The 12,138-nt window shown below is 41.7% G+C and overlaps 1 non-coding gene across 1 annotated transcript; it reads left to right on the top strand.

Moving 5' to 3' along the window:
* The first annotated feature begins 10,884 nt into the window (after positions 1-10,884).
* LOC112752906 (small nucleolar RNA R71) lies at positions 10,885-10,992 on the top strand. The gene has a single exon (XR_003177314.1). It is a non-coding gene; the product is annotated as a small nucleolar RNA R71 (small nucleolar RNA).
* The last annotated feature ends 1,146 nt before the right edge of the window (positions 10,993-12,138 follow it).

Below are 12,138 nucleotides of genomic sequence, written 5' to 3' on the forward strand. Positions count from 1 at the left end.
TATCTAATTAGCAAGCAAAGTGGACTCAATGCTTGTAGAGGATAACAAGTGAATGAGGAGAAGCATCCAAATGAAAGTACACTGTCAAAAGAAACCAAAATGGTATTCATGCATTTCCTCGAACACTTGGTGTGCAATTATTAAGCAAAGAGTAATTATGAGATACTTAATCAATTCAAAGCCAAAAATGGAACATCAATCATCACATAGACATCACACATTGGCAAAGATAAGAAAAAGAATGACAAAAGATCTATTAAAGAAAATTAAACTCAATTCAACATCCATGGAAAAATGAGGAAAAAAGGAAAAATAAGCAAACACAAAAAAAACAAGAAACATCATCATGTAAGTAAAAGAGAAACTAAGTAAAGCAACAAGAAGCATCTAACTAGAAGAAAAAATGCAAAGAAAATGAAAGAAGTGAAACCTTGAGAAGTATAAGAGAACAAGGTTGAATCTTCTTTTGTGAAGATGAGAAAGAAGAGAGGAGAAGTGTAGTGCCACCGGAAGAGGTGGTTGTCGCTGGTGAATGGCCGGAGACAGTGGTGTGGGTTGTGGAAGAAGAAGAAGAAGAGGGGTGTGATGAAGGAAGAAGAAAAGGAGAATTAAGAAAGAAAAGGGGTTGAGAGAGGGGAACAGAACAGGGCGCGAAGTTATAAAACTGCTACGCGCAACCGACGAGCGCGCGCAGTGCGCCGGCGCGTCGGTGAGGGTGTTAGCAAGGGACGCGTGCGTGGCAGTAGCGCGCACGCGCGAGGGGGTTGTGCCCCTATCATAGAAGTGGCACAAAGTTGGCATAAGTCTCTGGATTTTGTACCAGAGTTGGTGAATGGCGCAGGCGCGCGGACGCACACCTTGCGCGGACGCGTGCTTGCGAGATTTCGCGGCTGGCGCGGGCACGCACAACGCGCGAATGCGTCAGTTTTGGCATAAGGTTGGCCCAAATGTGGCACAACTCTCTGGTTTTTGTACCAGAGAACCTAGATATCGCCATCGACGCGCGCGCGCAGTGCGCTTGCGCGTCGATGGTAAAATTGCAATGGTGTGCGCAGGCGGCAAGTACGCGGACGCGTGAGTGCCTGGCGCGAGTTGGGCACGAGATTGGCATAACTCTCGGGTATTTGGCCCAACATGTGGAATTGCGCCACCGGCGCGCGCGCACATAGTGCGATGGCGCGTCAGTGCCCATTTTTCATTTTTCTATCACTTTTTTTTTCAGCATAACAAGACCTATTCTAACACATTCTTGGTAGGTGCTTAAGCTAGTAGCCAAAGAGAATACTTCACAATATCATTCACAATCCAAAACATAGCATTCTCTCTACGTCACTACTTCATCCATAGCAAAAATAAGGAAAACTACATTAACATTATAACTATTCAACAAGAAGAATAGAACTAGCATTCTTATGCAATCAGTCAATCATTAAGAAATCACAAAATTCACAAGAAATTGAAGGTTACAATTGAGATGGTATAAACAAGGAAGATCTTACCGCGGTGGGGTGCCTCCCACCTAGCACTTTTCTTTAATGTCCTTAAGTTGGACGGTCCTTTTCTTAAGCTTCTTCTCTCCTTGGTGCATCCTCCAATAGGTACACCTCTAGCTCTTTTGGGGGCTTGTAACCATGATACTTCTTTACTCTATGTCCATTCACTTTGAAAGTTGCTTCACTCTTGGGATCAAACAACTCCACCACTCCATATGGCTTTATCTCCTTCACCTTGAAAGGTCCTTCCCATCTAGAGCGAAGCTTGCCAGGCATAAATCGAAGCCTTGAGTTGTAGAGGAGGACTTCATCACCTTCTTGAAAGTCCTTCTTTTGGATGTGATGGTCATGAAATGCTTTGGTCTTCTCTTTATAAATCCGGGCATTCTTATATGACTCGTTCCTCAAACACTCAAGCTCCTCTAGTTGTAGTTTCCTAGCTTCACCCGCCTTGGCCAAATCCATGTTGCACTGCTTTACCGCCTAATAGGCTCGATGCTCAACCTCCACCGAAAGATGGCATGCCTTACCATAGACGATCCGGAAGGGGCTCATCCCTATCGGAGTCTTGTAGGCCGTCCTATACGCCCATAGTGCATCTCCTAACCGGAGGCTCCAATCTTTTCTTTGTGGATTGACCACTTTCTCCAAAATCCTCTTAATTTCCCGGTTGGACACTTCCGCTTGTCCATTTGTTTGTGGATGATAAGTAGTAGCAACCTTATGTGACACTCCATAGTGCTTGAGCAATGCTTCTACCTTCCTGTTACAAAAGTGGATCCTTGGTCGCTCACGATTGCCCGTGGCGACCCAAAATGGCACACAATGTAATTCCTATAAAAGAGACAACGGCATTGGCATCGTCAAGGCAGGTAGGTATGGCCTCTACCCACTTTGACACGTAGTCAATCGCTAACAGAATATACAGATACCCACTGGAGTTGGAAAACGGTCCCATAAAGTCAATGCCCCAAACATCAAATATCTCACAGAACAACATAGGTTGCTGAGGCATTTCATCCCTTTGGGATGTGTTTCCCGACCTCTGACACTGATGGCAAGACACACATAATCGGTTAGCATCCTTGAATAAGGTTGGCCACCAGAATCCACAATCCAACACTTTTTTAGCGGTCCTTTGTGGGCCAAAGTGGCCACCACATTCGGACGAATGACAAGCTTCAAGAATTGGTTGGGTTTCAGATTCCGGGATACATCTTCGAATTACTTGGTCCACGCCTCTCTTCCACAAGTGAGGATCTTCCCAAATATAGTATTTGGAATCACTTCTCAACTTGTCCCTTTGATTTTTCGAAATGTAGGGAGGGATGATTTTCGCAACCAAGTAGTTCGCCATTGGGGCAAACCAAGGAAAGCTATCCGACACAGCATGCAAACTATCCAATGGGAATGAGTCATTGATTGGAAATGGATCAAATTTTAAATTCTCAATGCGGCTTAAATGATCCGCAACCAGGTTTTGAGATCCACTCCGGTCCCTAATCTCAATGTCGAATTCTTGCAAAAGAAAGATCCAACGTATGAGTCTAGGCTTTGACTTATTCTTTGTCAATAAGTACTTTAAAGCTGCATGATCCGTGTATACCACTATCTTTGACTTTAGCAAATAAGATCTAAATTTATCGAAAGCATGAACAATAGCTAAGAGTTCCTTTTCAGTAGTGGTATAGTTGGATTGTGCTGCATCTAGTGTCTTAGAAGAGTAAGCAATGACATAAGGGAGTTTACCATCGCGCTGTGCAAGCACGGCACCTACAACATGGTTTGATGCATCACACATTATCTCAAATGGCAACGTCTAGTTGGGGCTTCGCACAATTGGTGCTGTGGTAAGAACTCTCCTTAGCTCTTCAAAAGCTTTCACGCATTCACTATCAAACGCAAAATCCACATCTTTTTGGAGTAGGCGCGACAATGGCAAAGCAATCTTGCTAAAATCCTTGATAAAGTGCCTATAGAATCCTGCATGTCCCAAAAACGAGCAGACCTCCCTCACAGATGAGGGGTGAGGCAAAGTGGTGATAACATCGACCTTGGCCAGGTCTACAGAAATGCCTTCCTGAGATACTACATGTCCTAACACTATGCCTTGTCGTACCATGAAGTGACATTTTTCAAAATTTAAGACAAGGATAGTGTCAACACATCTAGCTAAGACCTTGGCCAAGCTCTCCAGACAATAATCAAATGAAGTACCGTAAACGCTGAAGTCATCCATAAACACTTCCAGACACGTCTCCATTAGATCGGAGAAGACACTCGTCATGCACCGCTGAAAAGTAGCGGGTGCATTACATAGTCCAAATGGCATCCTTTTATAGGCAAAGGTTCCAAACGGACAAGTAAATGTGGTCTTCTCCTGATCTTCAGGAGCAATATGTATCTGAAAGTAGCCAGTAAATCCATCAAGGAAGCAGTAGTGAGATTTACCTGCCAAGCGGTCTAGCATCTGATTGATGAAGGGTAAGGGATAATGGTCCTTCCGTGTAGCGGCGTTCAGTCTTCTGTAATCAATACATGTTCGCCACGCATTTTGTACTCTTTTAGTGACCATTTCACCGTCGTCCTTCTTGACCGTTGTGATGCCCGACTTCTTGGGGACAACTTGAACTGGGCTCACCCACTCACTGTCGGCTATTAGGTATATGATACCCGCATCCAGTAATCGGGTGACCTCTTTCTTCACTACATTGAGGATGGTCGGGTTGAGCCTCCTTTGCGGTTGCCTAACCGGCCTAGCTCCATCTTGGAGATATATCCTATGCATGCACTTGCGGGTGTCTGGTGCGCAGAAATTGTGATTACACTTTGATTATGTAAAATTCATCGCTCTTTCTTTTCCTGGTAATGGCGCCAAAAACATGATGCCAATACCATGGTTCACAACTTCGCACAACTGACCAGCAAGTGCACTGGGTCGTCCAAGTAATACCTTACGTGAGTAAGGGTCGAATCCCACGGAGATTGTTGGTATGAAGCAAGCTATGGTCACCTTGTAAATCTCAGTCAGGCAGATATAAATTGATAATGGTGTTTTCGAAATTAATTAATAAAATAGGGATAGAAATACTTATATAAATCATTGGTGAGAATTTCAGATAAGCGAATGGAGATGCTTTCGTTCCTCTGAACCTCTGCTTTCCTGCTATCTTCATCCAATCAGTCTTACTCATTTCCATGGCTGGCTTTATATGATACATCACCACTGTCAATGGCTACTTTCGGTCTTCTCTCGGGAAAATGATCCAAATGCCCTTTCACGGCACGGCTAATCGTCTGGAGGCATCACCCTTGTCAATGGTTTCATCCTATCCTCTCAGTGAAAATGGTCAATGCACCCTGTCACGGCACGGCTATTCATCTGTCGGTTCTCGATCATGCTGGAATAGGATTTACTATCCTTTTGCGTCTGTCACTACGCCCGGCAATCGCGAGTTTGAAGCTCGTCACAGTCATTCAATCATTGAATCCTACTCGGAATACCACAGACAAGGTTTAGACCTTCCGGATTCTCTTGAATGCCGCCATCATTCTAGCTTACACCACGAAGATTCCGATTAAGAGATCTAAGAGATACTCAATCAATTCTAATGTAGAACGGAAGTGGTTGTCAGGCACGCGTTCATAGGGAATGATGATGATTGTCACGTTCATCACATTCAGGTTGAAGTGCGAATGAATATCTTAGAAGCGAAATAAGATGAATTGAATAGAAACAGTAGTACTTTGCATTAATCTTTGAGGAACAGCAGAGCTCCACACCTTAATCTATGGAGTGTAGAAACTCTACCGTTAAAAATACATAAGTGAAAGGTCTAGGCATGGCCGAGATGGCCAGCCCCCTAAAACGTGATCACAGGATCAAAATACAATCCAAGATGTCTAATACAATAGTAAAAGGTCTTATTTATAATAAACTAGTCACTAGGCTTTACAGAAATAAGTAATTGATGCATAAATCCACTTCCGGGGCCCGCTTGGTGTGTGCTTGGGCTGAGCTTGAGTGTTGCACATGTAGAGGCCATTTGTGGAGTTGAACGCCAGTATTTGTGCCAGTTTGGGCGTTCAACTCTGGTTTTGGATCCTTTTCTGGCGCTGGACGCCAGAATTGGGCAGAGAACTGGCGTTGAACGCCAGTTTGCGTCATCTAAACTTGGCCAAAGTATGAACTATTATATATTGCTGGAAAGCCCTGGATGTCTACTTTCCAACGCAATTGGAAGCGCGCTAGTTTGAGTTCTGTAGCTCAAAAAATCCACTTTGAGTGCAGGGAGGTTAGAATCCAACAGCATCAGCAGTCCTTCTTCAACCTCTGAATATGATTTTTGCTCAAGTCCCTCAATTTCAGTCAGAAAATACCTGAAATCACAGAAAAACACACAAACTCATAGTAAAGTCCAAAAATGTGAATTTAACATAAAAACTAATGAAAACATCCCTATAACTAGATCCTACTAAAAACATACTAAAAACAATGCAAAAAAGCGTATAAATTATCCGCTCATCACAACACCAAACTTAAATTGTTGCTTGTCCCCAAGCAACTGAAAATCAAATAGGATAAAAAGAAGAGAATATACTATAAATTCCAAACTATCAATGAAACATAGCTTCAATCATATGAGCGGACTTATAGCTTTTTGCCTCTTGAATAGTTTTGGCATCTCACTTTATCCATTGAGGTTCAGAATGATTGGCATCTATAGGAACTCAGAGTTCAGATAGTGTTATTGACTCTCCTAGTTCAGTATGATGATTCTTGAACACAGCTTCTTTATGAGTCTTGGCCGTGGCCCTAAGCACTTTGTTTTCCAGTATTACCATCGGATACATAAATGCCACAGACACATAATTGGGTGAACCTTTTCAGATTGTGACTCAGCTTTGCTAAAGTCCCCAATTAAAGGTGTCCAGGGTTCTTAAGCACACTCTTTTTTTTGCTTTGGACCTTGACTTTAACCGCTCAGTCTCAAGTTTTCACTTGACACCTACACGCCACAAGCACATGGTTAGGGACAGCTTGGTTTAGCCGCTTAGACCAGGATTTTATTCCTTTAGGCCCTCCTATCTACTGATGCTCAAAGCCTTGGGATCCTTTTTATTTGCCCTTGCCTTTTGGTTTTAAGGGTTATTGGCTTTTTGCTCTTGCCTCTTGGTTTTAAGAGCTTTTGGCTTTTTCTGCTTGCTTTTTCTTTTTCTTTCTATTTTTTTTGCCTTTTTTTTTTTTTTTGCAAGCTTTGTTCTTTGCTGCTTTTTCTTGCTTCAAGAATCATTTTTATGATTTTTCAGATTATCAAATAACATGTCTCCTAGTTATCATTCTTTCAAGAGCCAACATATTTAATATTCTTAAACAACAACTTCAAAAGACATATGCACTGTTCAAGTATTCATTCAGAAAACAAGAAGCATTGTCACCACATCAATATAATTAAGCTAAGTTCAAGGATAAATTCGAAACTCATGTACTTCTTGTTCTTTTGAATTAAAACATTTTTCATTTAAGAGAGGTGATGGATTCATAGGACATTCATAGCTTTAAGACATAGTTACTAACTACTAATGATCATGTAATGAAGACACAAACATGGATAAGCACTTAACATAGAAAATGAAAAACAGAAGAAATAAGAACAAGGAATGAATCCACCTTAGTGATGGTGGCGTTTCCTTCTTGAGGAACCAATGATGTCCTTGAGCTCTTCTATGTCTCTTCCTTGTCTTTGTTGCTCCTCCCTCATTGCTTTTTGATCTTCTCTTATTTCATGGAGCATGATGGAGTGCTCTTGATGTTCCACCCTTAATTGTCCCATGTTGGCACTTAATTCTCCTAGGGAGGTGTTGATTTGCTCCCAATAGTTTTGTGGAGGAAAATGCATTTGAGGCATCTCCGGGATCTCATGGTGATGAGCTTCCTGCGCCTCTTGAGCTCCATGAATGGGCTCTCTTGCTTGCTCCATCTTTTTCTTAGTGATGGGCTTCTCTTCCTTAATAGGAATGTCTCCTTCTATGAAAGCTCTAGCTGAGTAACATAGATGGCAGATAAGATGAGGAAAAGCTAGCCTTGCCATGGGGATGACTTTTCGGCTATTTTGTAGAGTTCATTAGAGATGACTTCATGAACTTCTATTTCCTCTCCAATCATGATGCTATGAATCATGATGGCCCGATCCACAGTAACTTCAGATCGGTTGCTAGTGGGAATGATTGAGCATTGAATGAACTCCAACCATCCTCTAGCCACAGGCTTGAGGTCCAATCTTCTTAGTTGAACCGGCTTGCCTTTGGAGTCAATCTTCCATTGAGCTCCTTCCACACATATGTCCATAAGGACTTGGTCCAACCTTTGATTAAAGTTGACCCTTCTAGTGTAGGGGCGTTCATTTCCTTGCGTCATGGGCAAGTTAAACGCCAACCTCACATTCTCCGGACTAAAATCTAAGTATTTCCCCCGAACCATTGTAACATAGTTCTTTGGATCCGGGTTCTTACTTTGATCATGGTTCTTGGTGATCCATGCATTGGCATAGAACTCTTGAACCATTAGGATGCCGACTTGTTGGATGGAATTTGTTAGAACTTCCCAACCTCTTCTTTGAATTTCATGTCGGATCTCCGGATACTCATTTCTTTTGAGTTTGAAAGGGACCTCGGGGATCACCTTCTTCTTGGCCACAACATCATAGAAGTGGTCTTGATGGGCTTTAGAGATGAACCTTTCCATCTCCCATGACTCGGAGGTGGAAGCTTTTGTCTTCCCTTTCCCCTTTCTAGAGGATTCTCCGGTCTTAGGTGCCATCAATGGTAATGGAAAAACAAAAAGCTTATGCTTTTACCACACCAAACTTAGAATATTGCTCGCCCTCGAGCAATAAAAGAAAGAATAGAGGAAGAAGAAGAAGAAAATATGGAGAAGAGGGGTGAAGTGTGTTTCGGCCAAGTAGAGAGGAAAGGGTTGTGTTGTGTGAAAATGAGGAAGAATGGAGGGCTATATATAGGGGAGGGAGGGGGGTTAAGGTTCGGCCATTTAGGGTGGGTTTGGGTGGGAAATTGGTTTTGAATTTTGAAGGTAGGTGGAGTTTATGAGGTAGGTTTATGGGGAAGAGTGGATGGATGTGAGTGGTGAAGAGGTGATAGGGAAGAGAGATTGAGGTGATTGGTGAAGGGTTTTGGGGAAGAGTGTTTATGGGATTGTGTGAAAGAGGGGTGAGAAGAAGTGAGTGGAGGTAGGTGGGGATCCTGTGGGGTCCACAGATCCTGAGGTGTTCAAGGATTTACACCATTACACCAAATTAGGCATGTAAAATGCCCTTGCACGCAACTCTGGGCATTCAGCGCCAGGTTGGTGCCCATTTTGGGCGTTCAACACCCATTTACTGCCATTTCTGGCGTTGAACGCCAGAACCATGCTTGTTCTGGGTGTTCAGCGCCAGGATGCTGCCCATTTTGGGCGTTCAGCGCCAGAACCATGCTCTGTTCTGGCGTTGAACGCCAGGCAGATGCTTCCTCCAGGGTGTGATTTTTCTTCTGCTGTTTTTAATTTTTCTATTTATTTTGTGACTCCACATGATCATGAACCTATAAAGACATATAACTAAGAAAAATATTGTTAGATAAAAATTGGGTTACCTCCCAACAAGCGCTTCTTTAATGTCAATAGCTTGACAGTGGGCTCTCATGGAGCCTCACAGATGTTCAGAGCATTGTTGAGACTCTCCAACACCAAACTTAGAGTTTGGATATGGGAGTTTAACACCAAACTTAGAGTTTGGTTGTGGCCTCCCAACACCAAACTTAGAGTTTGACTGTGGGGGCTTTGGTTGACTCTGCTTTGAGAGAAGCTTTTTCTGCTTCCTCTCCATGGATGCAGAGAGAGATCCTTGAGTTGTAAACACAAGGTTGTCCTTATTTAATTGAAGGATCAATTCTCCTCTGTCCACATCAATCACAGCTCTTGCTGTGGCTAGGAAAGGTCTTCCTAGGATGATGGATTCATCCGCTTCCTTTCCAGTATCCAGGACTATGAAATCAGCAGGGATGTAAAGGCCTTCAACCTTTACTAACACGTCCTCTACTTGTCCATAAGCCTATTTTCTTGAGTTATCTGCCATCTCTAATGAGATTTTAGCAGCTTGCACCCCATAGATTCCCAGTTTCTCTATTACAGAAAGGGGCATGAGGTTTATCCCTGAACCAAGGTCACACAGAGCCTTAAAGATCATGGTGCCTATGGTACAAGGTATTATGAACTTTCCAGGATCCTGTCTCTTCTAAGGCAATGTCAGTTGATCCAGATCACTTAGTTCATTGATGAACGAGGGAGGTTCATCTTCTCAAGTTTCAATACCAAATAATTTGCATTTAGCTTCATGATTGCACCAAGGAACTTGGCAGCTTGCTCTTCAGTAACATCCTCATTCTCTTCAGAAGAGGAATACTCATTAGAGCTCATGAATGGCATAAGGAGGTTCAATGGAATCTCTATGGTCTCTAGATGAGTCTCAGATTCCTTTGGTTCCTCAGAGGGAAACTCCTTATTGATCACTGGACGTCCCATGAGGTCTTCCTCCTTGGGATTCACGTCTTCTCCTTCCCTTACAGGTTTGGCCATGATGCTTATGTCAATGGCCTTGCACTCTCCTTTTGGATTCTCTTCTGTATTGCTTGGGAGAGTACTAGGAGGGATTTCAGTGATCCTTTTACTCAGCTGGCCCACTTGTGCATCCAAATTTCTAATGGAAGACCTTGTTTCATTCATGAAACTTGCAGTGGCCTTTGATAGATCAGAGACTAAGTTTGCTAAATTAAAAGTATTTTGTTCAGAGTTCTCTGTCTGTTGCTGAGTGGATGATGGAAAAGGTTTGCTATTGTTAAACCTATTTCTTCCACCATTATTAAAGCCTTGTTGAGGCTTTTGATCCTTCCATGAGAAATTTGGATGATTTCTCCCTGATGGATTATAGGTGTTTCCATAAGGTTCACCTAAGTAATTCACCTCTGCTATTGCAGGGTTCTCAGGATCATAAGCTTCTTCTGCATAAGAAGCCTCTTGAGTACTGTTGGATGCAGCTTGCATTCCATTCAGACTCCGAGAAATCATATTGACTTGCTGAGTCAATATTTTATTCTGAGCCAATATGGCATTCAGAGTATCAATTTCAAGAACTCCTTTCTTCATAGGCGTCCCATTACTCACAGGATTCCTCTCAGAAGTGTACATGAACTGGTTATTAGCAACCATGTCAATGAGTTCTTGAGCTTCTGCAGGTGTTTTCTTTAGGTGAATGGATCCACCTGCAGAAGTATCCAATGACATCTTTGATAGCTCAGATAAACCATCATAGAATATATCCAGGATGGTCCATTCTGAAAGCATGTCAGAAGGACACTTTTTGGTCAGCTGCTTGTATCTTTCCCAAGCTTCATAGAGGGATTCACCTTCTTTCTGTTTGAAGGTTTGAACATCCACTCTAAGCTTGCTCAGCTTTTGAGGAGGAAAGAACTTGGCTAAGAAAGTCGTGACTAGCTTATCCCAAGAGTTCAGGCTATCTCTGGGTTGAGAGTCCAACCACACTCTAGCTCTGTCTCTTACAGCAAACGGGAAAAGCATGAGCCTGTAGACTTCATGATCTACTCCATTAGTCTTAACAGTATCACATATCTGCAAGAATTCAGTTAAGAACTGAAAAGGATCTTCAGATGGAAGTCCATGAAACTTACAGTTCTGGTGCATCAGAGAAACTAATTGAGGTTTAAGCTCAAAATTGTTTGCTCCAATGGCAGGAATGGAGATGCTTCTTCCATGTAAATTGGAATTAGGTGCAGTAAAGTCACCAAGCATTCTCCTTGCATTATTATTATTTTCGGCTGCCATCTCCTCTTCCTGTTCGAAAATTTCTGAAAGGTTATCTCTGGATTGTTGTAATTTAGCTTCTCTTAATTTTCTCTTCAGAGTCCTTTCAGGTTCTGGATCTGCTTCAACAAGAATGTTCTTGTCCTTGCTCCTGCTCATATGACAAAGAAGAGGGCACAGAAAAAATAATAATAATAATAATATGGATCCTTTATACCACAATATAGAGGTCCTTGTATTAGTAGAAGAAAAGAAGAAGAAAATCTGAACTCAAAGAGAGAGAGGGTTCGGATTTTTGGTGATGTGAGGAAGAGATGTTAGTAGATGAATAAATAAACAGAAGGAGATGAGAGAGAAAGAGGATTTTCGAAAACAATTTTTTGAAAAAGAGTTAGTGATTTTCGAAAATAGTTTTTGAAAAAGGTTAGTAGTTTTTTTTTTTGAAAATTCAAATAAAAAAAATAATTAGTTAATTAAAAAGAAATTTTTGAAAAAGGGGGAAGATATTTTCGAAAATTAGAGAGAGAGAGTTAGTTAGGTAGTTTTGAAAAAGATAAGAAACAAACAAAAAGTTAGTTAGTTAGTTGAAACAAATTTTGAAAAGATAAGAAGTTAGGAAGTTGGAAAAGATATTTTGAAATCAAATTTTTGAAAAAGATATGATAAGAAGGTATTTTGAAAAGATGTGATTGAAATTATTTTTGAAAAAGATTTGATTTTTAAAATCACAATTAATGACTTGATTCACAAGAAATCACAAGATATGATTCT

The sequence above is a fragment of the Arachis hypogaea genome, chromosome 15, assembly GCF_003086295.3.
Source record: "Arachis hypogaea cultivar Tifrunner chromosome 15, arahy.Tifrunner.gnm2.J5K5, whole genome shotgun sequence".
Taxonomy (NCBI): Eukaryota; Viridiplantae; Streptophyta; class Magnoliopsida; order Fabales; family Fabaceae; genus Arachis; species Arachis hypogaea.